The 6,812-nt window shown below is 44.0% G+C and overlaps 1 protein-coding gene across 1 annotated transcript in view; it reads right to left on the reverse strand.

Moving 5' to 3' along the window:
* The window catches only part of Adgrg2 (adhesion G protein-coupled receptor G2), a 118,104-nt gene extending 113,138 nt beyond the window's left edge, over nucleotides 1-4,966 (reverse strand). The window contains 1 exon segment of the mRNA XM_037199043.1: nucleotides 4,893-4,966. The gene's annotated coding sequence lies outside the window, so the exon portion shown is untranslated.
* Nucleotides 4,967-6,812: the final 1,846 nt, after the last annotated feature.

Consider the following 6,812-nt stretch of genomic DNA (forward strand, 5'->3'; position numbering starts at 1 on the left):
GTGTTTCTGTGTGTGATGTGTGTGTATGAGGGGGAGAGTTGGGGGAGGAGAAGGAGGAGGAAAAGGGAGGGGAAGAGGGAGAAGGAGGAAGAGGGAAGGAAGGAGGGAGGGAGGGAGGGAGGGAGGGAGGAAGGGAGGGAAAGAGAGAACCAGTGCATTCACATGTACCATGGCAGACATGTGTAGGTCAGAGGTAACTGCCTGGAATGGGTTCTCTCCTTCCACTGTGGGTTCCAGGAATTGGATTCACATCATCAGGCTTGCATGGCAATTACCTTTACTTGCTGAGAAATCTCGCTGGCCCCCAATAAAGCAGTACTTCACAAACTGTGCCAGGAAATTATATGAGAGCATGATCAAACCAACTTAGAAGATCACAATCATGTTGAAATAATAGAGGACAGATGGGAGAGAATGGAAAATAATCAGAATATAATGCATATACTTTGAAAGATTTTGTTTCAATTATATACAGATATACTTGAACAGGAGTTCAAGTGAAAATACATTTTCACTGAAAATAGTGGCTAGGGAAGTTTGAAAAATACCACAAAGCTATTGTGTTCATACACATATACGATTAAAACAGTCCCTTTACTTCCTCCCTCCCACACTGTCCCCAGTATACATCCATGAGAACATTATTAAAATTCTCCATGGATGAGTTCTTCATAATCTGTCTAAATAAAGCCATTTGCTTTAATTCTATATGAACTTCTCCAAGAAAATCAATATTGAACCCACAAAGCCAGAAAGACGAACGGGCCACAAACCTGTTAGTTTTTCAGTGAATAAAATAATTCCAATCACTACAATAAAATTTCAAATTAAACTTCAGACTTTAAACAAGCTAAAAATGTTAAGGAGTGTTTCAAAGATAAGAGTAGCCACTGGAACTTTACAACACAATAGAACTTTCAGAAGACTTCCTACTCAAGTTAGACACTGCTACTCAACGTTATTCTAGAAGGAATCCAGGTCACTAAGACAAAATAGAATGAGGTAAAAATACTAGGAGTGGGTCCCTTAATTATTGCCATTCAAAGACAAATTGGAGGCACTGATATCAGAACTTCAAGATCATACACAGCTACATACTGAGTTCAAGTTTGAAGCTAGTCTTGGATACATGAGACTCAGTCTCATAAAAAAAATTAAGAGGCCTACAGTATAGTATTAGTATAAGAGAGTCACATCAATAAATGGAACACAATAGAGAAATTAAAATAAATACACATATGTAGTCCATTTCAAACAAAGGAGTCAAGAAGGTATCACGGAAAGGGAGGAGAGTCTTTTTATCTAATGATGTTTCAACTGGATATTTATATGTAAAAAGCAAACCTTAAGTATCATTTTATATAAAATTAGCAATGAAGTCATACACGTGTGTGTGTGTGTGTGTGTGTTGAGTAATGACTAGAAAAGATACAGTGATGTACTCAAAACATAACGTGAATAAAATATGATGACGTGACCCAGCTGTTTCTCTGAAAGGCAAAACCAAACCAAACCAGGGGCAACAGCAAGCCCATATAATTAGTAACGGCTTGAAATAGTGGTGCTTTCAATGTACAATTAAAAAACAAACATGAGCAAAACCATTTACAAATAAAATAAACCAATAATACCAAGCACCAAACACCTGAACTTCTCATTCATCAATGGCAGGAAGGAAAACAGAACAACACAAGCTGAGGGTGGAAGTGAGTGGCAGAGCACTCACTTAGCATGTGTGAGGCCTAAGTCCAGTCCCAAGTACTACAAAACGAACAAACAAACAAACAAACAAAATGCTATAACCACTCTGGAAAAGTTAGACAGGTTCTTAAAGTTAGCTTACCATTCAAAACAGCAACCTTACTTTCAAATATTAAACCAAGTGAAATGAAAATGTATATTCACACAAAATGCTATCTATGAATGTTTATATTGGCTTTATTCATAACCCTCAAGAGTTGATGAGTGAATAAGGTATGGAGTACCAGTCAGCAATAGAAAGAACAAGATAATGGAAATACTCACTAACATGGATAAAATCTCAAATGTATTGCCTTAGGTAACAGAAGTTAGACTCAGAAGGCTATATAGTATATGATTTCATTCATGGACCAGCATGGAAGACAAAATTATAGGAACTGAAAATTGTGGGAGAGGTTGAATACAAAGAATCTATGGGGAAGTTTCGGGGCTAATGGAATTCTATATTTAGGTGGTAGTTACATGACCATATGTGTTTTTAGAATTTTACACTATAAAGATGATTTTTTTGTAAATAATTTATACTTAAATTTAACAACAACAAAAAAACAAAGTAGACTCAAGAATTAAACAGATTTATAAAGTAGAAGTGTTCACCAGAATCTTTTAGGGAAGTTATTTTATGTTTTTTTTTCCCCCCAAATGTTCCAACTACACCACCTCCCACCATGCCCCAGAGGTAAGTTCCACACAGATTAAAGAATTATGTGTCTTTGAAAGCATAAACATTAAGAAAAAACACTTGTTCTTGACGTAGGTACCTTTCCCAGGCTTTTACTGAGGGCAGACATATGTTATGATATCCCCCACCTCCCTGAGTCCCTAGAATGACTGCACCAGCCATGGAAAATCAGCTTCTTTGCTGGCTTTCCATAACACCTGAGCAAACTTACTTTGCCATTTCTGGAAGACACCTCATGGTACCAAAAACAGTGGATTTCCTGGCCAAACCCACCAATGAAATTCCATTTCTCCAATTTTTTCTCCCTCTGCTAAGCAGACCCATATCCATAATTAGTAGCATTTTTTTTTCTTTTCTGTATTTCTAACATTTTTTTTTCTCCTGAAAAAATACACACACCTTCAGTTTGCGGGGGGGGGGGGGGGTGGGAGGGGTTGGGGCAAGAATGATTCACACACAGAACACTGATGCTGACCCTATGTTTGCTCAATGCCTTGCAGTAGCTAAACTGTCTTAGCTCCACTGAATGAAGGTCACCTTGCAGGGATGGGGGAACGATAAAAGCAGAAGGGAATCCGATCAGGGCTGGCATGGTGCTGAGCCCATGGAAAACAATATCCCTGAAGAGCTATAAAATTTGGGCCACTTTTATCTTCCAGCTTTGTGGTTGACCCATACAAGCAGCCAAAGGAAGCGATGTCCAGTTCATTCTAGAGCTCACCTAAGCAAAATTTTATGAGCCACTAAAGACTCCCCAAATAATTTGGAAACAGCACACACTTTCTCAGTTGACTTCCAGATTATTTTGACACCACACTTAATTGTATCATGTACTAACAAACTCTTTTTTGTTTGTTTGTTTGAGACAGGATCTCACATAGCCAAAGCTGGCCTTACATACACTACATAGCCAAAGATGACCTTGAACTCCTGATCCTCCTGCCTCCACTTCCCCTGAGCTGGGATTATAGATAGACAACACCATGTCCAGCCATAATCAAGTTCCTTTAAAAATAATGATGCTCTTGATGCATTGTTACTAATTAATATTAACAACAAACAAATGCAACAAATTCTGCCACACCATGCATGACTAGGGGGTCCATACTCATAATTTACTAAAGCTAGCCAAAGAGACGTTCAGAAAGAGCATAATAACTGCAGAACCTAACCTAATAAGTCTTTTCTCATCATCACCCACCACTTTGAACCCTAATCAGACACAGTTCCACTAAGAGACAGGATCCACTACATAATTTGTAGAGCCCAGAACAACAACAACAACAAAAAAATTGGAGATCTTTTGTTTAAAAAAATTTGAAGTGTCATCATGGCATTAAACCAAGTGCAGGTAGCAAGCCCTTGAAGCTGGGGAGGCTTTGTTATTGGAGCCTCTCATCGGCTAGAAAGTTGGAAAGAAAAGTAGAACATTTCACTATTAGTCCAGTAGCAATTGATTAACCTTTTTCATAGCATGTGTGTGGTTTAGAGATGGGATTGGGAAGTCTTAGGATTTTTGTCTTGTCTCCTCGCCTCCCATTTTTGCTTCAGCTTTTCAGCCTGTTGGACAAAAAGCAGTTCTGTAGAGCCTACCACAGAGTGTGGGCCATAAGCTACAGTACCATCTGAGAGCTTGGACAGAAATGCAGACTCTTGGGTCCCACCCCAGACCTACTGAATCAGAACCTCCTTTTTAAAAGCTCCCCGGGGGATTCATACATTTGTGCCAGGCCAGACTAGAAGTGTTCCCGTACAAGCAGCCACGGGACACTTTGGTGTCATGCTTCCTGTGTCTCATGTGAGGCGGGCCAGCTCTTTCTCCTTCTCACTTTGTATATTGTTCTTGAGTTTTGAAAGCCAAGCTCCAGTGGAAACATCCCAAGACCACTGGCCTCTTTTCAGCTGATAACCATCCCTTGGTTCTGAGATGCTGGTCCATCCCCTTGTACCTGGGGCCACCTGTTCTGGGCCCTGCCTGCTGGTGTTGTGCCCAGCCGTCCTGGGTCCTAGGCGCATCTACATTCCTTCAGTATCTTCACACCCACTTGCCAGACATGGTAAACCGTGTCCCAGGAAGTCCCCGTGTCAGCAGATCGCCCTCCGGAGTAAGGTTCATAGCTTCTTTGCCCAGAGGTGTGGATAGGGTCTGAGATCATTTAAAGCTTTGAGATTTGCAGGTCTCCCCCCGACCCCGGGTGGGGGGAGCATAGCTTCGCCCTTTTCCTACCACATGCACTTTCCCACTCTGGGACCGCTGGGCTCCGTGCTTTGCCTCTGCCTTTCAAGACGGCCCCAGGAGCTCCAGCTCAGAGCCGCCAACCCAGTGAGCAACACGGTCACCCTCCTGGTCATCGAGCCCACCGGGGCCCACCGCCCGTTGTTGGCTCAGCAGCTTAGGTCTTAGGACCCCTCGGGGCTCAGATCCCCTTTCTCGGCGCCACACACTTACCTGTGGGTCTCCGGACGGGCTGGCTGCTGGCGCCCTCGCGCCCTCCTTTTCCCCTTTCCGTCGGGCTGCGTCCCTCCTCCTCCTCCCTCCCGCGGGCCGGGCGCCGCCCCCGCCGCTCCCGGACCACTCGCCCGCCTGCTCTGCAGCTGCCCGGCCCGGCGTGGCGCAGCGGGCGCCCGGCGGCGTGGCGGGGCTGGGCGTGGAGGTGGGGAGCGGGCGGGGCGCCGATATAGGGAAGCAGCCCCGCGAGGAGCCTCGATGGTGGGGAACCCCTGGGATGCTGGGCAGCTAACCGGGTGCGCTTCCCCACTCCAACCTCTACCCAGCGGCTTACCTTTAGGGGGCTCCTTGATCCCCAAAGGCTTGGTCCCGCTACTTTGAGTGCCACAGGCTCATGATAGGTGGGAACCCTAGTCCTTTGCCAGAATATTCCTGAATGCAGAAACCAGACCTCCCCAGAGGGGCGGGGTGGGGATTGGAGACACTGGTAAAAGAGAAACATACTGGGTAAGGACTGGGCTCAGTGATTTCTGAAAGAAGCTATGTAGTTCATAGTTCATGTAGTTCACCGGGTAGCTAGAAACTAGGGGTCCTCATCGTTCCTCTGCCTGTTGGGGGAGGGGGCAACACTGTGGGCAGGGTGGCACTATAGGATATTGCCTTGGCTCCCTGTACCTTTTCCCACTGTCAGCTTCTCCACCTTCAAAGAATAAAAACTAAACCTGGAAAACACAGGTCACTTAAGCAACTTGTCAAAGTACCCTCATTTAACAGATGGAATTCTGGAGCATGGCTTCCACAGTATTGAATCTTACGTAGAGACAGGGAGAAAATATAAGCCCTCTAAATCCCCTTTCTGGCTCCTTGAGTCAAGCGATGCCTATAGCTGCAAAGTGCTTTACGATATGAAAGCACAGTTCTGCTTTCTTAAAACTTGCAGGAGAATGCAGCATTCTTTTCTTTATGACCCAAATTGGATTTTGAATTGTATTCACAATCCTGGAGATGTGATATTTACAAAAGGCAGATCTGCAGAGCAGAGAGGCTCACTCTGCCATATTAGCCACATTGGAGCTCCAGGGATATATTCCACCTGGCAGGAGAGGTCAAATTTGTTTTGCAAACACCAAGTTATTAATGCTCACAACATTCTAACTGGAGAAATGAATGGGTAATGTTTTCAGACAGACTTTTGAGTGGTTGGATTCAGGGGGAGTTGATTAAGAGCAGGAAGCTCATCCAGGTTACATAACAGGCTAAAAGTTGGAACTGGAGGGAGGTAGTGTATTTAATGAACAGATTGTCATTCCAAAGGGTTAAACTGGTTCTGTTTGGTTTACATGTTTGCCTTATTATAAAACAGACTTCATACTGCATAGACCCACAAGCATTCTCATACAAAGCTAGTGGGGATGTAATTTGCTTCTAGCACTTTGGAACTCTGGCAGAATATATCCAAACTGAGCACCACTGTTGCATGGTGAGCAATTCCCCTTCTAGATGCAGCCACGACAGAAACGGGGTTGTATGTTTACCAAAGAAGATGAGCTGGGGATACCACACTACTGTATTTATGCTAATTAGAAAATGCCCAAATGCCCGTTGGCCCAGCCTGGTAATATAATCCCAGCTATTCTGGAAACAGAGGCAGGGGGATGGCAAATTCAAGGGAAGGCCAGTATGGGCTACAGAGTAAGTTCAAGGCCAGTCTGGGCAATTTAGTGAGAGCCTCTTCCAAAGAAAAAATAAAAGAAAGGCTGAAGATATGGCCTAGCGGCATTGGCACTTGCCTCCAGCATCTGTGAGGACCTAAATCCAATCCCTCCACTGAAAAAAGAACGGGGACTGAAATGTGGTGAAGGTGGTGATGGTATTGCCACAAACCAGGATACCAAGCTACCAATGAGAATGTATGAAACA

Source organism: Peromyscus leucopus, chromosome X, assembly GCF_004664715.2.
Source record: "Peromyscus leucopus breed LL Stock chromosome X, UCI_PerLeu_2.1, whole genome shotgun sequence".
NCBI lineage: Eukaryota > Metazoa > Chordata > Mammalia > Rodentia > Cricetidae > Peromyscus > Peromyscus leucopus.